The sequence below is a fragment of the Rhinoraja longicauda genome, chromosome 25, assembly GCF_053455715.1.
Source record: "Rhinoraja longicauda isolate Sanriku21f chromosome 25, sRhiLon1.1, whole genome shotgun sequence".
In the NCBI taxonomy this organism is placed as follows: Eukaryota; Metazoa; Chordata; class Chondrichthyes; order Rajiformes; family Arhynchobatidae; genus Rhinoraja; species Rhinoraja longicauda.
In genome coordinates this window covers 12,606,274-12,627,584 of record NC_135977.1, presented here as the reverse complement: position 1 = coordinate 12,627,584, position 21,311 = coordinate 12,606,274, and the positions used below count along the sequence as shown (strand labels likewise).

Here is a 21,311-nt window from a genome sequence, read left to right as displayed (position 1 = left end):
GGAATTTTTACATGGAGGCGATTTAAAAGATGGAACACACTACCAGAGTGATGGTGGAGGAGATGGATATTTTGACCTTTAAATAGTAGGCAGATGAGCTCTTGAAGCACGAGGGCCTGGGAAACAATTGCTGAGTGCTGGAGAAAAGGTATTAATATAGATAGGTTCTTGAAGGCTGGCATGGACACGATAGGCTCAGGAGCCTGTTTCAATTTTGCATAACTTTATGTTTTTGAGATAAGGAGAAATAGCTTTAAACAGAGGGTTGTAAATTCTTGGAATCCTTTTTCTCAGTGATTTGGATAGTCATCCATTATGTTCATGACTGAGCTTAGTAGATATTTGTTCATTAAGAGGACAGGGTATTGTGATCCGTGGAGAAGCAGATTTGAGGCATGATTTTGTTGAATGGTGGAGCAGGTCTGGTGGGTCATGTGGCCTATTCCTGCTCCAGTTTCTTATGTTCCTATGCCTCACCAAGATGTTTTTAGTCTGCTCAAATCCTGGACACGTGGGCATGAAGGCAGACGTAAAAGATAAATTAGGACTGTAAAGAATTATCATCATAAAGAGCGGTTGAGTGGCTCAGTACATCTGCTGCCTCATTGCTCCGTCCGGTGACCCAGGTTCAATCCTGACCTTCCGGTGATATTTGTGAAGTTTGCAAATCCTCTCTATAAACATGTGGGTTTCTTCCAGGTACTCTGGGTTCTACCCACATAGCAAAGGCATGGTATTGGTGGTAGAATTGATATTGGTTCATAGAGAAAATTGGTAAGGGAAAGTGATTGGTTTGAAAGATGGTATAGACCCAATCGGCTAAACTGCCTCCTATATTGTATGGAAATATGGAGACTGGAAAATATTATGCAGTTGGAAAATTAAGTATTACATGGTGTCAACACACTGCGAGCATAAGATGTAGACCACTACAGATGTACCGATGAGAATATCCAAGGATGCTCCAGATTTGTCGTGTTCACTTTGGAGCATGTCTGTGCATTACCCTGTCAGCCCTTTGCTGAATGGTGGTGGCTGCTGCTGGTCTACCGGCCGATGAGAGAAATCTGCACAATGTTCTCTGCTACCGCAAACATCATGAAAACAGGTCACCACGGTTTTTGCCAAGCAGATATGTCAGTGCTTGAAAACACGGTTGCCAGCGTTCTGCACTTTCTTTTCTTACAGTGTCACTGAAGGAACAATCATCTAACCTCTTGTTGAGCTGAATATTTTCTATATTTTCCTGATACCAATGGATTTACAAATAGTGGCTTTGGGTATGCTAATTTGGGGGGGCTTGATGACCTCTATTTATTGATGATGCACACACCTTCTCTCTTCCTGATATGTGTTGTATTGGTCTCACTTTTTTCCATGCTGATCCTATTTAGTGCTGACAATCCCCAAACTCGCAAATTTAAAACTTTTAATCTGTATTTAAATCTTTTCATGGTTTACCCTCCCCTTATTCTACATGTCCTCTTGACTGCTCTGTTGCCTCTTGAAAATCACCTCCTCCGTTCACCCACTGCAAGTTCAGCTGATTTATTTATCAGCACCGTTGCCTCTTAAGAATCTTCTCAACTTATTTGTTAAGCTTTCGTCTATTCTGTTGATAATCCACTTCTTTGGCTTGGCATTTAAATTGTTTTGATCGATTTTTGTAAAATGGCTTGGGCACGTTTCCATGTTCAAATTTCTCCCTACTCAATGGCCCTTTTCGTTTCTATAGAGAGTTTTGTATTGTTTTAATGCAGGAAATATATAAATGTGAGTTGTCATTATCAGACCAGCAGCCTTGTGGTGTCTGCAGGTTCTAAATGAGTGTTAACGTAACAAGCCACAACACTGCACCAACAAGTGTTTGGAGCATTGGGTGACTGGGCACAATTCGACAATCAAGTCTTCTAGTTGTAGATTCAAGGAGTAGCAGATGCTGGTTTACAAAAATAGATACAAAGTGCTGCAGTATTTCAGTAGGTCAAGCAGCAGTCTGAAGAAGGGTCTTGACTCGAAACATCACCCATTCCTTCTCTCCAGAGATGCTGCCAGTCCCACTGAGTTACTCCAGCTTTAATTGTGTCTATCTTCGGTTTAAACCAGCATCTGCAGTTCTTTCCTACACATCTCGAGAATATGGATGGGTGACATTTCAAGTCGGGATCCTTCTTCAGGTTGATTGTATGGGGTGGAGAAAAACGCTAGAAGAGGGGACAGGCAGGACAAAGCATGGCAGTGGGGTTGTAAAACAAACCAATATATCGGTGGAAATCCGACAGCAACTTCTGGAGTAAACACATAGGCTATTAAACATGAAAAATTGCCATTTTAGTGTCATATTGCAGTCTTTATGAAGTAATCAAGGTAGAATCAGTGAATTGAGATAAATCTCAATTTTTACAAATTATTTACTATGAGAATATTGAATCGATATTGATTACAGTTGAAGGTAGACACAAAATGCTGGAGTAACTCAGCGGGTCAGGCAGCATCTCGGGAGAGAAGGAATAGGTGACGTTTTGAAATGGGTAGGAAGGAACTACAGATGCTGGTTTACACCGAAGATGGACACAAAATGCTGGAGTAACTCACCCATTCCTTCTCTCCTAAAATGCTGCCTGCCCCTTTGAGTTACTCCCAGCATTTTATGCCTATCTTTTTAAATACAGTTCAACCAGGTATAACTGGGTTTCCAACAGAAGATTGAGTTTATGACTACAGCCATAATCTCTGCGACCCTAAGAAAGATATTGTAAAGGCATGCATTGTCAATGATTTCAAAATATTTATAGATTTAAAAATACAAATATTTCAAGGCTTGTTTTTTACTGCAATTTTTGTTTTGTATGTTCCAGCCTTTATTTTAATTACTGCAAAATGTTCAAAGACTTAGTTAAAAATTTACAGCTTTGCACTATCAAGTTTGGTGTAAGTCTTCAATTTGATGGACTCTTCGGTTAGCTCACTGACATCGCTGTTGTTGGACACCACAGATCCACTTAAACTGACGGCTGATTGCAGCTGATGTTTTTTCAGGATTAATCCCCTCCACTAAGCCTGATGAAGCTTTATGACCAAGATGCATCCAAGGTCAGCAATCTGGGCCAGTATTATTTCAGAATCACTCGACGGCCTTCTGTCTGAAACAGCCAGGCATGAGGATAAAGATAATGATGGTTTCTAGTGGAAACAACTGATATTGAGTTGAATATTTGTTTATTTTATAATCCTTTCTTTCCTCTCCTGAAGGGAAGGTCTATGGGAATAACAATGGCATGCAGGTTTCCAATGGTAATTTCTGTCAGTGTTAATGTATATTTGAGTAGGGACTGCCATTATTTAAGCTTAGCAATTAAAAAAATGATAATTTCCAATCAGATGTGGTTTGAGCTGAAGACATATTTGCAGGTTGTGGCCTTTATCTGGTACTCTTGTCTTTCTGGGTGGTTGGGGTTGTTTGTTTGAGAAATATGCTGGAAGATTTAGAACATAGAACATAGACCAGTAAAGCATGGGAACAGGCCCTTTGGCCCACAGTTGGTACCGAACATGATGTCAAGAGTAAATCTTATCTGACTGTTCATAATCCATATCCTTCCATTCCCTGCATATCCACATGCCTATCCAAAAATCTCTTAAATGCCACTATCATCTTTGCCTCCACCACCACTGACAGTGGTTTCCAGGCACCCACGATGCTCTGTGTAAACTTGCCCCATACATCTTTTAAGCTTTGCCATCTTTAAAACCATGCCCTCTAATATTTGATATTTCCCATCTTGGGAAAAATGTTGTGACTGTCTACCCTATTTAGGCCTTGCACAATTGTATATATTCTATTAGGTCACTCCTCAACCTCCGGTATACTAGATAATTGTCATTGTACAGTTTGTAAATGATACACACTGCAGTCATTGAGGTGCATTACTAATGTCAAACATGCATCATTGACCTGGACAGTATTGAACTTCTTGAATATGGTTGGAACTGTACTTGAGAATGAAGGTTGCGTGCAAACCAATGTGCGGGTCTTTTACCCCGGTCTTCTGGAAAATCTGGTATTGAAAATAAAGAAGGTGGGAATCAGCAGAAATGGTTTATAATGAAACATTTAGATCAACAGAATCCGGATGGTGCAAAAACAAACTGCTGCAGGAACTCAGTGGGTCAAGCAGCATCTGAGGAGGCAAAGGGATAGACAATATTTTGGGTCAAGACCCAATATCAGATAATACTGCAGGGTCTCAAGCTAAAATGTTGATTATCTCTTTGCCTCCATAGATGCTCCTCAACCCACTGAGTTCCTCAAGATTTTTTTTCTCCAGATTCCATCACCTACCTTCTCTTGTGTCTCGAGAATCCAGAGGGCAGTGATTAGAAGCTAATGGTCCTACAAAACAGTTATGCAGTTTGCTTGGAATCTCATAGAGTTTTCAAACTTTGCAGCATGGAAACAGGCCCTTTGGCCCAACTTGTCTATGTCAACCAAGTTGCCTAACCCAGATAGTCCTGCACCTGGCCATCATCCCTACAAACCTTTCTGATCCATGTAACAGTCTAAGTTTCTTTTAAATGTCATATTTGTATCTGCCTCTAATACTTCCTCAGGCAGCTTGTTCCACTTGCTCCTCGGGTCTCTTTTAATTTTTCTCATCTCACCTTGAATTATGCCCTTTAGTTTTAGACTTTCTTACCCTGGGATCCATGGCCCTCATAATTTTATAAACTTCTACAAAGTAATCCCTGAGTCTCATTTACATCAGTGACAACAGCCCAGCCTATCAAGCCTGTCTTTATAGCTTAAGCCCTCCAGTGCAGGCAGCATTGCTGTAAATCTTGCTACATCCTCTCTAGCTTAATTACATCCTCCTTATGCAATATTCCAGGTGCTGCCTCACCTACGTCTTGTACAACATGATGTCCCAACTCATGTACTTAATGGCCTGTGCAATGAAGCCAAGTGTACAGATTAGTTCTGCACCACATTGTTACCTGTGTTGCCACTTTCACAGTACAATGTCCGAGAGGATGATTTATCACCTGTCCTCACTGATTGTGGTCTGTTGGTCAGGAAGTCAAGGATCCAGTTGCAGAGGGGACTGCTGACTCCCAAGTTCTACGAGTTTGGAGATGAGCTTGATTTGGATAGTGATATTGAAAACAGAGCTGTGGTCTATGAATAGGAGTCTGACATAGGTGTCCTTATCCAGGTGTTCCAGGGATGAGTTCCCTGCCATCTTCCTAGGGCCAGGGAGATGGCATCAGCCATGAACCTTTTGCGGTGATAGGTTAACTGCAATGGATCTAGGTTGCTTGGTAGGTGGAATTTAGTATGTGCCATACTAGCCTCTCAAAGCATTTCATGACAGTGGATGTCAATGCCTCTGGCTGGCAGTCATTAAGACATAAGATCTCACTATTCATGCTACCTACATTCTCATCCAAATCATTAATGTATATGGCAAACAACAGGGGACCTAGCACTGACCTCTGCGATTCTTCAACTGGTCACAGTCCCTTAATCTGAAAAACGACCTTCCACTACCCATTCCCTGACTTTTCACTTAGTCAATTTTGTATCCAATTGGCTAGCTCACCCTGGATCCTTGGTGATCTAACCTTCCGAACCAGCCAACCATGTGGGACCATATAAACAGACATTTGTTAAATATCCGTACAAATGAACTGTTGCAAGAGTCACGAGCACAATAACAATAATTGCAAAGATTGTATTACAAGGTCATTGAAGGATGTAGTCTTCAAAGTTGTACAAAATTAGCTACGGTTACAATTGAATATACTTGTGATTTGTGCAGAAATTAAATACAATGTTTCACGAAGACAAAAAAAAATCCAGGAAGGAACTATTGCATAAATGGAAAGAAAATTGTGCACAGGATTAATTGAAGAGTTCCGGTGGTCCTGATTGAAAATAATACTCTGTGGTAATGAGAAAACAAATAAGATTGGAAGGTAGCCAAACCGAAAGCTTGTTAATTTAACAGCAAACCAATCCTGTTAATTTATAAGTGACCACTCAGTATTCTATACTGTGTACAGTCCTAATCCACGGAGTACAAAAAATATATTAAAAGGATACAGAAAAGAGCAACTCAGCTGATCAGGCAGTATCTGTAATAAAAGAAACAGAGTTAACAGTCAAATTGCACTGAAGGCTATTAGAAAGGTCCGTGGAGAACTGGCGGCTATTTGCAAAGCGCGTGTCACTGCTCCGCAACATGCAAGTATGATACATGCGGGAGATCAGATGAGGACATATATTATGTCGACTGGCTGTTGCAATGGCCTCAAGGGTCCTTGGGCGCTCTGCAGCTAATAAAGGTTGGCGTGGCTGAGGGGTGTGATCACGAGGCACAAGTCAATGACTTTTAAAAAGGTTAATAACCAGTTCTGATAAAAGGTCATCAAGCTAAAATGTTAAATCTTTTCATCTCTGATGCAGATTCTGCCTGATCTGTTAAATATTTCCAGTAATCTTTAAAAATATATAATTTCTCTGTCTTCTATGCCATTTTCTATGGCATAGAAGACAGAGGGTAAACGTGAGGGGTGACATTCTGTCTAGAGGTCTGTAGCCAATGGTGTTCCGCAAGGATCAGTGGTGGGGCCTCTGTTCTTTGTGATAAATATTAGTGATTTGGATGAAAATGCAATGGGTTGATTAGGAAACCTGCAGATGACACAATAATTGGAAGAGTTGTGGATAGTGAGAAAGGTTGTCAAAAGATTCAGCAGAATCTAGATCAGTAGGAAATGTGGGCAAAGGAATTGCAGGTAGAGTTTATTCTAAGCAAGGGTGAGGTGTTGCAGCTTAGGAGGTCAAATGTAAGAGGGAAGTATAGAGTAAATGGCAAACCTTCAGGATCATTGATGTACTGACGGAACATTAGGTACAAGTCCATGGCTCCCTGAAAGTAGAGACGCAAGTAGATAGGGTGCCCAACATACTTGCCTTGCAGGGGAGAGACTGATCAAAAAGATGGTTCTCCCAGGATGAGGCTATCCCAAGCACTTTGGGTGTGTTGATGCCTGTGACATCCCCAAATGCAGGATACTGACTGCAACATTTGTAGTAGTTTGGCCCATGTATTTAGATATGTTGAATGCACAGTCTTTTATCTAGAGTAGGGGAATCAGGAACCGGAGGTCATGGGCTTCAGGTGAGAGGGGAAAGATATAATAGGAACCTGAGGGCAACTTTTTCTCACAGAGGATGGTGGGTATATGTCACGAGCTGCCACACGAGGTAGTTGAGGCAGGTAATATAACAACATTTAAAAGACATTTGGACAGGTTCATGAATAGGAAAGTTTTAGATGGATATGGACCAAACGTAGGCAGGTATGATTGGTCTAAGAAAGGACATTTTGGTCAGCATGGGCAAGTTGGGCCGAAATGCCTGTTTCCAAGATGTTGACTCTAGGACTCTGTGGCTTACCTTTATTGGTTGGGCTGCTGGGAATTGTAGTCGGGAAGTCATGTTGTCGAATCGAGTATGAAACTTTGATTAGACCACATTTGTAGTATTGTATTCAGTTTTGGTTGCCCTATTTCAGGAAGGATGTAGAAACTTTGGAGAGGATGCAAATGAGATTCATGAGGATGTAGTCTAGATTGGAGTGTATTAGCTGTAAGGAGAGATAGGGCAAACTTGAATTGCTTTCCCTGGCACATGAGAGGCTTACGGGTAACCTGATAGAAGTAAATAAAATTATTAGAGACATAAATAGGGTAGAAGGTCAAAATAATTTTCTCAGGGTAGACATGTCAAATACAAGAGGGATTGCTTTAGGGTGAGATGGAGGCAGTTCAAAGGAGATTTATGAGGCACTCTTTTCCACATGTAGGTGGCTAGTGTGCGCTGCCAGAGGAAGTGATGGAAGCAGATATGATAGCTACTTTTAAGAGGAATTTAGACAGGCACATGAATAGGCATGAAAGGATATAAACCGTTTAGCTTAAATTTGCACAATTGTTTTTGCAGACATTGCGGGCTGAAGGGCCTGTTTCTGAGCTGTTCTGTTCTATGTTCCATTCCCAGAAATTGCAGCATTTTCATTTCATACGGAAGAGTGGGTGGAGATTTTAGGTTGTGAGGAGAAATGAATACATCCCGTCATCTTTTGAAGGGACTGTATTTTAAAGGTTATTTAATCTGGTTTTCACACTGATGCTGACTGGCCTTTGAGAATTTCCACTTCTTTTGGGTTTCCTGCATTATCGGTTCACTTTTGTGATTGTAATCTGACATTTTTATTTCTTCAGGTTCAGGGTCAGGAAAGGCAGTCAGTGACAAGCACACCAAAACTGCTGGGAATCCTCAGCAAACTTTGACACTTCTTTCAACATGATTTGGTGGCCAGAATGTTTTGCTTTCTGCTCCTAGCAGCCTCTCATCCATAAAGGTGTAAAGGAGCAGTCTGAAGAAGGGTCTCGAACCGAAACGTCACCCATTCCTTCTCTCCAGAGATGCTGCCTGTCCCGCTGAGTTACTCCAGCATTTTGTGTCTACCCTCATTAAAGTAATCTACTGTTTCCTATCTCCTTCCAGTGCCAGAGACTGCTGAAGGGGTCCCAGCTGTTTTTGTATTCTTCACATTGCTAGCAGTCACGTTTCATTGTATTCTACTATTGTGCCGTGTTGGCTCAGATGTTTAGTCCCATTGGATATCCCATAACTGAGACACATTGCTGCAGGATGTTCCATACAATACGATGAGCCATGTTTGGCACAAACAATGTGGGTCAAAGACGCTGTTCCTGTGACGTACTTTTCTACGATGATAGTGACATGGTAGAAGAGGCTTGAGGAGACAGGTGGCTGGCTCCTGTTCGTATTTTCTTCCCCAGGGAAGGGGAGGAAAGAACAGAATGTAAGTTTAGTGACAGAGTGAAGGATAGGTGGGATTAAATGACAGAGGACGTTGAAGCCAAGAGAAAGGGAGCAGTGAAAATATTAATGGTCATGGAGTCATAAAGTTATACAGCGCAGAAACAGTCCATTTGGCCAAACCTGTCAATGCTGATCAAGTTGCCTAACTGAGCGAGTGTCATTTGCCAGCACCTGGCCTATACCCCTCCAAACCTATCCTATCCATGCACCTGTCTAAGTGTCCTTTAAATGTTGTAATTGTACCCGGCTCGACCACTTCCTCTGGCAGCTTGTTGCATGTACTCACCACCCTCCCAGTGAAGAATTTGCTCCTCTGGTCCCCTTTGTATCTTTCTCCTCTCACCTTAAATCTATGCCCACTAGTTTAGACTCCCCTACCCAGGGAAAAAGACTGTGGCTGTTCACCTTATCTATGCCCCATGATTATATAAACCTCTCCAAGGTCACACCTCAGCCTCTTGTGCTCCAAGGGAAAAGATCCACCCTCTCCTTGTAAATTGAACCCCTCCAGACCTGGTAACATTCTCATAAATCATCTTTGCCTTCTTTCCAGTTTAATGACATCCTTTCCTATAGCAGAGCAACCAGAACTGTACACAGAACTACAAATATGGCCTCACCGATGTCTTGTACAGTTGTAACATGTCCCAACTCCTGAACTCAATAATAGAAACCAGAAACTGCAGATGTTGGTTTACAAAATAAGACAAAGTGCTAGAGTAAGTCAGGGGGTCAGGCAATATTGCTGGAGAACATAGATAGGTGATGTTTTAGGTCATGACCCTTCATACTGATTTTGGGTGGGGGGGAAGAAAGCTGGAAGAGAGGAGGAGCAGGGCAATGTCTGGCATGTAATAGGCAGACACAGGTGAGGGGTTTTTGATAGTCGGATGGTTCATCAAAAAGTGGCTGGAGAGGGGGAGGTTATTTGAGAAATCCTCATTCTTTAGCATCTGACATGTCCTCGTTCTTTACCATCCAAGATGTCGACTTTCTTTAGTAAATGTGTTTTCCCCCCCCTTGTCACAGATGGAATTCACACACATGACTTTTCTGTTACCAGTAGTCCTGCTCTCGCTCCCTCCTTGCCTCTTGTTCCAACAGCCTCTGCATCCACCACATCACCCTCCGTAATTTCGATCAACTCAAATGTGATCCCACCACCAGTCACATCTTCCCATCCCCACCCATTTCCTCCTTTTGCAGAGACCCTTCACTCTGAAACTCCTTGGTTCACTCAACTCTTCCTGTTCAAAGCACCCCATCCCAGGTACTTTCCCCTGCAATCGTAGGAGGTGCAACACCTGTATACCTATACCTCATCCCTCACCTCCATCCAGGGACCCCAACAGTCTTTCCAGGTAATTGTTCTTCAATCTTTTAGTTCACACCATCTCTGGAGTTTGTCCAACTCTCTGCCTCTCAACGCCCCCCCCCCCCAACCTGTATTATCTACCACGCATTTACCTATTACCTGTCAGACATTTTTCTGCCTCTCCTTTCTTCCCAGCTTTCTTCCCCTCCCCCCACTACAATCAGAATGAAGAAGGGTCATGACTCAAAATGTCACCTATACACGTCAGCACCAACTCAATGGGCCGAAGGGCCCATTCCTGTGCTGTATTGTTCTTTGTAATGTGCTCTCCTCTTGACGGAGAGCAACTGCAGGTTAGCTGCCACTCTGCAGAATAGCTCCATCCAGTCTGCAGGAGTGACCCCACGCTTCCAATTGCCTTCTCATTTATTTTCCAATCCTCCCTACGCATTTGTTTGTCTTTTGTCTTTTATTACAAATGTCTCTTTTACCCTAATGCATTTTGCCTTACACGCTCAGTCCCAATGGAATCACATAGATGGAGCAGTAGATTAATTGTCACAGACCTGAAACAACACCAAGGGATAGCACTGTGACAATGCAAGCAGTCAACATTCACACACTGCACAAACAGGAAATAAATGCCTTTCATTTGGCTTAAATATTACACAACATCTTTATTTGTCATTTAATTTCACTGTAGTATGAAACCAGCATTGCACGATATTTGAAGGCACTAGATGATTTGCTAATCCCATGATATCTTTCTGTAGTCCCAAACTTGTTTGCTCACTGATAGTTTTTGTATCCACAGCAAACTTCTTAATTGTATCCCCTACGTTTAAGTTCAACACATTCATCTATATCACGAAAAGCAAAGGCCAATGGAAGTCACTAATACTGTTGAGTATTCCCCTTTGCTTTCTCCCACTGAGCCAAGTTTTCATCTAATTTTGAATCTACAAATGATGGTAATTTGAAATGAAAACAGAAAATGCTGAGAACATTCAGGCAGCACCTGTGGGTAGAGGAAAATAAATTATGTTTCAGGTTAAAAACCCTTTGTCAGCACTGAAAAAGTGGGAGTACTAATGCCATCAGCCCTGCTGAGTGCTTCCATCTTTATTTCCATTTTAATTTTAATCTAACCTACCATTTTTCCATTTTACTTTCCTGATAAAATGGGCATAAAATCCACATTGACTACATGAAATGCTACTCTCTAGTTAGCCCTTTTTGTAACCCTCTCAAAAAACCTAAATCGTTCATTTGGCACAGCTTTCCCTTAATAGATCCATGCTGATTCATGTTGTCTTTGATTAACCTGTACCTCTCTGAATGCTGATTTATGTTGTCCCTCAGAACATGCCCTTTACCAATGTCAAGTTCATAAGCCTGTGGTTACATGACCAATCCCTTTCTCCTTATATTAAATACATTATTACCGCATGAGTGACTTGCTAGTTGTGTAACACTGGCTGGCACCCAGAAATCCACCCGCAAAACATCTTCCATTTATATAGCATCTTGGCAGAAACAGCTCAAAGCATTTTGTAATAAAACAAAATTTCATGCAATTGCATTATAGACAGATGTTAGTGGAGACGACCAAAGCTTGGCCAAGGAAAACGTTTGTGTGCATCATAAAAGGTGGTATGGTTAAGTTTAGGAATGTACAAGATGCCAGAACTGTAGGAGTGCAGCTATCCTTGAGGGCACTAAGATGGAGCGAGGTGGCACCATTGATGGATTTATAAATAAGAAGAAGAATTTTTAAGTCATTGCATTGCTATACTGGGAAATATTTTATGTCAGCAAGCACAGAGGTGATGGATGAATGAGACATAGCTGTACTTTGGACATTATCCAAAACACGGCTGCCCATGTTTGTGAAGCATGACCTTTCTATTTTTCATCTACATGCTGTTTTTCAGTAATTTTATTTGAAAACACTGTGTTATTTTTCCATGTATGTACTAAAGAGAACCTTTTGCCTATTGTTAGAGTCATAGAATATTACAGTGTAGAAACAAGTCCTTTGGCCCAATTTGCCCATACCGGCCGACATGTCCCATCTACACTAGTCCCACCTACCTGCGTTTGGCCCATACCCCTCTTAACCTATCCTCTCCCCAAAGCTCGGACTCTTGAGTCCCGGCAATATCCTCGTAAATCTTCTCTGCACCTTTTCCAGCTTACAATACAATACAATATATCTTTATTGACAACATCTTTCCTTGCTACCGTTCTCCTCCCACTGCTTGACCGTGCTCTTGCATTGATTATCTTTTCCATTGATTCCTCCATAGTCATACAGCATGGAAACAGGCCCTTTGATCCAACTTGCCCGTGCTGACCAAGATTCTTCATCTAAACTAGTCCCACCTACCTGAGTTTGTTCTATATCCCTCTAATTTGGACAGGCACATGGATAGGAAAGATGAAAGAGCAGAAATTCTATGTTGCTGCTATTTCTGTCTTTTTATTGGACGTGTTGATGATTCATGGTCCCGTTCCTATTTCCACTTCATTGATTACTTTACTAGTTCTCATCTAAACTGAAAAAATATCTAACTTTGCTTTGAATTGCAATTCTTTTAATTTTCACATTCTCCAATTCTCCCCTTCCTTTTCTTGACCTCTTTGCAGTTCCTTGTTTCCACGAATGTTTATATTACATTCATATGACTCCTTTCATCACCTCAAGAAGCATAGCGCTTTCCAGCTAATGAAGCACTTTCATGACTCAAGAGTGTTATATTGTCAAATGCACTGGCACAGCAACAATGAAATTCTTACTTGCTGCAGCTTTACAGTCACATTAAACACAACAAATAGATAAGAAATAAATGATCAATGTCTAGATAAATCAGACCATGATAGTGTAAGCCAAACTACATAGTGCAATTTTGTATTGCAAAGTCAATGGCAGTTTAGTGATACAACACGGAAACACTGAGTCCACGCAGACCAGCGATCCCCGCACATTAACACCACTCCACACACTCTAGGGACAATCTTATTTACATTTATAGCAAGCCAATTAACTTACAAATCTGTATGTCTTCGAAGTGTGGGAGGAAACCCACGCAGGTCGTGGGGAGAACGTACAAACTCTGTACAGACAAGCATCCATAGTCAGGATCAAACCCGGGTTTCTGACACTGTAAGGCAGTAGCTCTGCCGCTGCATCACCCTGCTGCCCTTCTATGCCACCATGCCACCCTTATGAACAAGATGCCAGTACTGTAGGAGTGCAGGTATCCTTGAGGGTACTAAGATTGAGAGAGGTGGCACCATTTATAGATTTGGTGTCGAAGTAGGGTTGTGGCTAGGGTTGTGCAAGGTGGTTTAAGAACCTGATTTAAGAAGCTGTTCCTGAACTTGGAGCTAATGGATTATCAGGCTCCTGAACCTTCTTCCCAGTGGTGGCAAAAGTGATGAGAACCTGGCCAGAATGGTGCGGGTTTTAGATGACATTAACTGCCTTCTTGAGGCAATGCTTCTTGTAGATCCCTTTGATGGTGGTGAGGTCAATGCCCATGACGAACTGTGAAATATCCCCAACTTCCATGTGAGATAGATGTTCACATGTACCTCCTCAAGGTTCATCTACTGCATTCGATGCTCCCAATGTGGCCTCCTTCACGTAGGCAAGAACAGGCACAGACTAGGCAACCATTTTGCCGAACAGGATCTACCAGTTTTAACCATTTCACCTTCCTTTTCCACACTGACCTTTCAATCCAGGGTCTCTTCCATTACCAGACTGCCACCTGCAAACTGGAGGAACAGCACCTTTTACTCCACTTGCATAGCTTACAACCCAACGGTATTAACATTGAATTCTACAAATTTTAAGTAACACCCCCTTCTTCTTGTTCCCTCCCTCTCTTTCCCATGCACCCCCCACCCCCAGTCACACCCATTCCTCCCACTGTCCCGCTCCTCCTTCCATGCCACCTTCCATCCCTTTCCACCTGTATCCCTCCCTCTGGCTTTACATTTTTTCCCCCTCCTTATCTGACATTCTTTTATCTCCTTTTCATCTCCAATCTTTGTCCACCCATCTGCCGATCGAAACCCCCCCTCATCTGTATCCACCTATCACTCATGGGCATTATCCTGCACCCACCTCTTTCCAACTTTTTCTCCCCCCACCACTACTATCAGTCTGAAGAAGATCCCGACTTAATACGTTGCAGATCCATGTCCTCCAGAAATGCTGTCTGCCCCACTGTCTTACTTCAATATTCTGTGTTCTCGGCAAGATTCCAGCATCTGCAGTTCCTAGCATCTCCCATGCCTACCACTTTCTGCAGCCTCCTTTGTTCATCGGCGTTTGAATTACCAAATCAAGCCACGATGCAACCAATTTAGGCTGCCCTCCAGCATACTGATCACAGTCACACTTATCACATTAAGAAACAAATTAGGTTGCTTGTGCAATGCAACATCCCTCACAAATCTGTGTTAGCGATGTAGATTGAAGGTTAAATAATGGGCACGTTATGTATACACCCAGAGGGACTTTGAGGCCTCAGTTTACTTTCCCTTGAGAAAGGAATCACCACCGACAATGCAGTGTGCCTCGTTCCACTCTGCTACATCAGCCTAGATTTTGTACTCATAACTTCCTAATTCACAGGAAAGATTATCAGGCACCTGTCTGTACCCAGTGCACTTCCCGCATAAAGAAGTTAACCCCAGTGAGTATTGTAACTATGTTGAGCCTTCTCAGCTAAACTGGTGGTTTCCAAGGTAAGCCACTGATTAGAAACAGAATTAATTTCCTCTCTCTCCTATATCTAGCATCCTAAAACCAATGACATTTATTAAAACCATGGGCAAAACTGATAGCAACATGTTGAAAGGATGTTCAGGCTTTGCGTTGCAGAAGGAATGACACAAAACTCTGATTGGGGATTTCCATCAAGATGCTCTCAATCTCCAGCATTTCCAATGTCTGAAGTGTTTAACAGTTGCAAGGGGGCCGAGCCTCTTCAGTACATTGATAACAGGAGAGAGGATCACCTTCAAGTAAATTCTCTGCTTAGTTTAGAGATACAGAGTGGAAACAGGGCCTGCAGCCCACCGAGTCTGTGCTGACCAATGATCACCCGTTCACTAGTTCTATGTTATCCCAGTTTCACATACTGCACACTAGGGAGAATTTACAGAAGCCAATTAACCTACGAACCTGCACGTCTTTGGAACGTGGCAGGAATCCAGAGTACCTGGAGAAAATCCACGCTGTCCAGGGAGAACATACAAACTGTACAGCGCCTGTAGTCAGGACCAAACTCAGATCTCTGGCAGCAATTCTACCACTGCACCTCTCTACTGCTTGTCGAAGTCTGAAATCTGTTGAACAATGAAGGCATTCCTTTCTCCAACAGGGAACTCCACGAACTTGGACTGCAAGAAACATTTTAAATTATCATTGGAACGATGGATAAAGAGATAAAACCTGGGGATAAAAGCTCTGAGAGATGACAATGACGTTCCACTGAATTCAAGAACAAAGTCTGGCTGATCTAATCTATTGCTTTAAGTGTTTTTATCTCACTAATAGTACTGAGATAATGAACTTGGATCAGGAGTGAAGGGAAAGATCAGGGCCTTCAGGGCTTAGAATGAGAGAAAATTAACTAAAATCTCTCCTCTTGTTCACTGGCCAGCAAAGTGATCGCCGGTTCTGCAAAACCATCTCGTAGTCCAGAGGAACTAATTATCTTGGCACTTCTAGAGACATTTCTAGCTGAATTGCACACAGTCGGGCAGCACCCCTACTTTAAATGAGGAATGATTTCTGGGTGGTGGGGAGCTGTTTTTGGCCAAAAGGGCAAGGGAGAAAGGTCTGAGCAATTCAAGGCCCATGATAATTAGGTCTAATCTGGTACAAAGGCAAATGAATAGATTTCCTAAAACCACAGCATGCGGTTTCCAAGGATGTTGAAGTAACAGTTCCTACGGCTCTTGGTGTTAAATCCTGTGGTGCTGTGCAGTTCGAGGCAGATTTATTGTTGTGTTCCATTACCCTGACTCTATTCTTGGACATGATGTCAGGCAGTCTCTGATCTCATAGGAATGATTCATCCCTGGATTAAAGCCAGCAGTTGGCAAAAGTGAATTATTTTAACATCAGTCAAAGGCTAAAGCAGAGGCATGAGCACATATAGTCTGCAGAATTTAATTATTACTCTCAGTAATACCTTGGCGATATCTCTCCCTCTGAACAAAATGAGACCTGGTATTAAAATATACCTGAGTCATATCTTGCCCCCTGCACACTCAGTATTTGCCAAGTCATTTGCTTTAGTTTCTGATATGAATGCAATGAAATCTGACAGAGGCCCTGTGCCTATTGACAGTCACTGATTCACTGGAAAAAAAACAAGACGTCTACATGAACATTGACTCATATTTTGCACACAGGGATTTTGATAAATAAAATCAGTTTATTTCCTAAAATACAGCGTTTCTTCATTTTTACTGATGTCTTTATGATCAAGACATAAAGACTGCAAGAAATTGCAGAGAGTGGTGCATGTAACTCAGTCCATCGCACCGACCAGACCCCACCATTGACTCCATCTTCAATTCACTCTGCTTTGGGAAAGCAGCCAACACAATCAGACTTTTCACATAATCAGACCGGTCATTCCTTCTTCTCCCTGCTCCCGTCAGGCAGGAGAGAGAGAAGCTTGAAAGCACACACCATATGCAGGAACGGCTTCTTCCCCTCTGTTACCAAACTTCTGAACGGTCCTTCTATAAGCTACGGTACAGTCCTGATTCTCCAACCAACCTCATTGCAGACATTGGATATTTTTCTCTGGAACTGTTATTCTACAATGCTGAGAACTATATTCTGCACACTATCTCTCTCGTTCTTGGACCTGTTATACTTAAGTTTGGCTCTGTATTGTATTACCTGATTTGATTGGATAGCACACAAAATAAAACTTTCACTGTACCTCGGTAGACGTGACAATCATAAACCTAAACATTGAACAGTTCAGCATAGGAACAGTCCTTCAGCCCATATTGCCTGTGCCAAACATGACATTAAGAGAGAATAATCTCCTGCCTGCACATGATCCATATTCCTCCATTCCCTGCATATCCACATATCTATCCAAAAGCCAATTAAATGCCACGATTGTATCTGCCTCCACCATCACCACTGGCAGCTCCAGTCACCAATTACACCCTGTGTAAAAGACGCCCTGTGCATCTCCTTTAAACTTTACTCCTCTCACCTTACAGCGATGTCCTTTTGTCTTTGATATTTCCACCTTGGGGGTGAAAAAGGTCTACTCGATCTACGCCTCACATAATTTTATATACTTCTATCAGGTCTCCCCTCAACTTCTGGCTTTCACAGAAAGCCATTCGTCTGTCCAATCTCTCCTTATAGCTCTAATCCAACAGCATTCTGGCAAACATTTTCTGCACCTTTTCAAATACTCCATATACTTCTTGTACTAGGGAGACCAGACCGCATTCAAACCGTAACCAAAGTCCGATGAAGCTGCAGCATGTTTTCCGGACTCTTATACTCAATGCCCCAACAAATGAATCCAAGAGTATTATATGCCTTCTTTACTATTCTTTCTACTGGCGTTGCTAATTTCAGCTCTGTACATCACCACTTTTTAAGGTCTTGCCATTAATTGTAAATATTTTCCCTTAACATTTGTGCAACAGATAACTTTTACATTAAACTTCATCTGCCATTTATCTGCCCAAACCTAAATCAAAAAGAATGCCACACCACAGTATACAGATGCAAATCATTAAAGTCGTCAATGGAGGGTAACATGTTATAACAGTGTGACAATAGGATGAGAGGAATAAAATGTAAAAATATAAATGACTCAACTTTACACATTCAAACACTCGCTGGAGTTCTGATATCAAAACCTCAAAAGGTACACAGAGAAGAGGCAATTAATTACTTGCAGGGGATGTCCAGCATTGAGAACTTATAACCATTAGGAAGGACTGAAAAGATTAATGCTCATCTGTGTAAAAGAGAATGCTCACTTGTGGCCTAATCATTGACGTTTAAATTCTGAAAGAATTCAATAGTGCGGATGTGTTGAAGGCTGTTCTCCTCAGTAAAGGGCTACAGGTTATTTATGTCCAGTATAGCAAGAAATTTCATTAATATGGAGGATCTCGGGATTGTTTCACAATGTTAAAGCGAAAAATATTGATATATTGCTTGGATTAGATTGATTAGTAGGACTAGATGTTACAATCCCTAAGGTTTGCACTACAATTGACTGGTGTTGTTCTTGGGGGTGACCACTAGGTGATGTTGCTACCATTCAGACACATCTTCAGTTGTGTACCTCAACGTCACTGGGTGTTTCGGCCTTTTATCACAAGACACCCTCAGTCGAGGCAGGCCCACCACAGGGTGATCAGCCCTGGGTGTGTGTCTTATGGTTAGCCTCTAGATGGTCACGTGGCAGCCCAGACAGTATCTCTTCTTTTCAGCCACAGCCAGTGACTGCTCCGTTCGGCGGCATTTGCAAGTTCTTTGATTGCCCTCCTTTGGGCCTGCCCTCTGACTCCAACTTCCCTCAGGAGCCTTGCAGTGGAACTGGCTACAAAGCCCCTGCACCCCACCTCCACTGGACACACTCTTACACTCCAACCTCGCTCCTCTGCCTCTACTGCAAGGTTGGAATATCTCAGCCTTTTCCTTTCAAATGCCTCGTCCACAGCCTCCTCCCAGGGCACCGTCAGCTCAATGATGTAAACCTGATAAGTACCTGATAGAACGGAAGGTGATGAAAATCAAAAAACTATAGATGCAAGAAGTCTGAAATAAAATCATAAAATGTTTGAAACATCTGTCAGGGCAGGCAGCATATCTGAAATGAGAAGCAGAGTGAATATTTCAGCTTTAAAACCCTTCATCAAATCTGGGAAAGAGAGAAAACATATTTGTTTTAATTGCATTGAGGATTGGGAAGATGAATAGGATAAAAGAATAATGTCAGGTTTGCTGTGGAGACCAGTTGTTGATAAAGTAACATGCTCCTGTTTCTTGTTTTCTTGCATTGTTCTCGGAGAGAGCATGGAACCTCAGTTTAATACCTAGTCTGAAAGAATGCATGCCCAAACCGTAGCTGTCCCTCTCCATTGTACACTGGTGGCTGCCCACACCTCTTGTACTTGAGTCTTTGGAGTGGAAATTGAATCCAACATCCTAGAACAAAGACTTGCCAGTGATGCCCACATCACGTGAATGAATAACCAAAGAGTGCAACAAAGATGCCTCAAAACTGTTTGAACCAGATTTTTTGTAGGTGTTCCCATTTGTCACAGAATGACAAAATGACATTTGTCATTTTTTGATCGCAAATTCAAAAAAGACCTGTTCGGACACAAATTATCAGCTTTTCTGTTTCAGTGAGTGAACACACCCAGAGGAATTACAACCGAACTCACTTCATTCAAACAGGCTTTGCTTGAAAATACAAAATGATTAATACATTTTGCTTTCCTCATCAATGATGCTCTTGCTTGACTTAAAACACTTATTACCTTCCCTAATTCTAATTCTATGAATCTTAGATTTTAGTTAAAAACTAGACCAAGTGGACCCGTTGGGCCCAAATCTCTCCAGCATTGGTACAGCACCCTGTCCTCTCCCCTCTCTCCTCAACCCCCCCCTCCCCTCTCCCTTCTCCCCCACTTCCCCCCTCCCTCCCTCCTCCCATCCCCCTCCCCTCCTTTTAAACTTTAAAATGTGAATAACTTTAAAAATATAACACCGATTTCAATAAAACGACTTGCATTATCACTAAAGTGACAATGGTGAGTAAGGTGGGCCTAATATTGTCGCGCTATCATGTACCGTTTTGGCTGAAGTTCGGTCACAAACAAGATAACAAATGCGAGTTTTAGTATATAGATGTAACTACTGCATATATGTTTTTGCTTATATTCCAACTCCCAGTGTTTGTAAATTGCTGGATAGATTATATCTGGAAATTATTGCCAACTTTTCTCCTCTGACCTTAAAGCTGTGCCCTCTAGTCTTTTTTACCTTTCTAGCCTGGGCTGTTAAGGTTCTTGCTATTAAATGCATACATTCCTTTTATAATTGACCTTCCAAAATGCAATACCTCAGACTTGCTCAGATTAAACTCCATCTGCCATTTCTCTGGCCATATCTGTAACTGATCTGTATCTCATCATATCTTTGACAGCCTTCCACATAGTTCACAATTTCACTCTTTTTTGTGTCATCTGCAAACTTACTAACCAACCCGTCTACATTTACGAACAAGCTGTTTATACACATATATATATATATATATATATATATATATATATATATATATATAAAAATATATATATATATATCACAAACAACATCCAGCCAGAATAACATCTTTCCACCACTACCCAGTCTTCTATGGGTAAGACATTTCGGAATCCAAACTACCATGTCACCGTGGCTTCCACACAACTCACTATTCTGGATCAGCCTTCAATGAGAGATTTTATCAAATGCCTTACTAAAATCCAAGTTAAAAACATTCACTGCCCTACCCTCATCAATCACCTATGTCAACTCCTCAAAAAACTCAATCAAGTTCATAAGACACAAAGCCATGTTGGTTGTCCCTAATTAGCCCCGTGCAAAGAGATGTTACAAAGATCGATGTCAAGTCTCCTGCAATCTCCTCTCTTACCTCTCTCAATAACTTGGGATAGATCCCTTCAGGCTCTGAGGAGTTATCCGCCTTAATGCTTTCAAGAGACATAACACCACCTTCATCTTGATCTCAAACTCCCCAAGCATATTAGTATACCCCAGACTGACCTCAACACAGAACAGCCACTTTGCCATAGAACACAGAAGACCAGTGTCAAATAAGGCTACATCATTGCCCTAACACTTTTCGGACATTATTTTTGCCACAACTTTACATCTCACCTTGAAAGCCCTTCCTGAGGGAGTGAATCTACACAACTAATGGGAAACTATTATTGTTGTCAGTTTTTATGCAAATAGCCTCAATGTTGATTTATCAATATGTGCTCACC

The 21,311-nt window shown here is 41.8% G+C and overlaps 1 protein-coding gene across 2 annotated transcripts in view; it reads left to right on the top strand.

Annotated features, from left to right (window-relative positions):
- ypel1 (yippee-like 1) overlaps window positions 1-15,740 on the top strand; it is a 79,486-nt gene extending 63,746 nt beyond the window's left edge. Inside the window, exon 6 of one of the 2 annotated variants that reach the window (XR_013548891.1) lies at window positions 15,632-15,740. The gene's annotated coding sequence lies outside the window, so the exon portion shown is untranslated. Of the gene's footprint in view, window positions 1-8,289; window positions 8,360-15,631 lie in introns of those variants that run through there. The other variant, XR_013548892.1, reaches the window with a different exon arrangement.
- The last annotated feature ends 5,571 nt before the right edge of the window (window positions 15,741-21,311 follow it).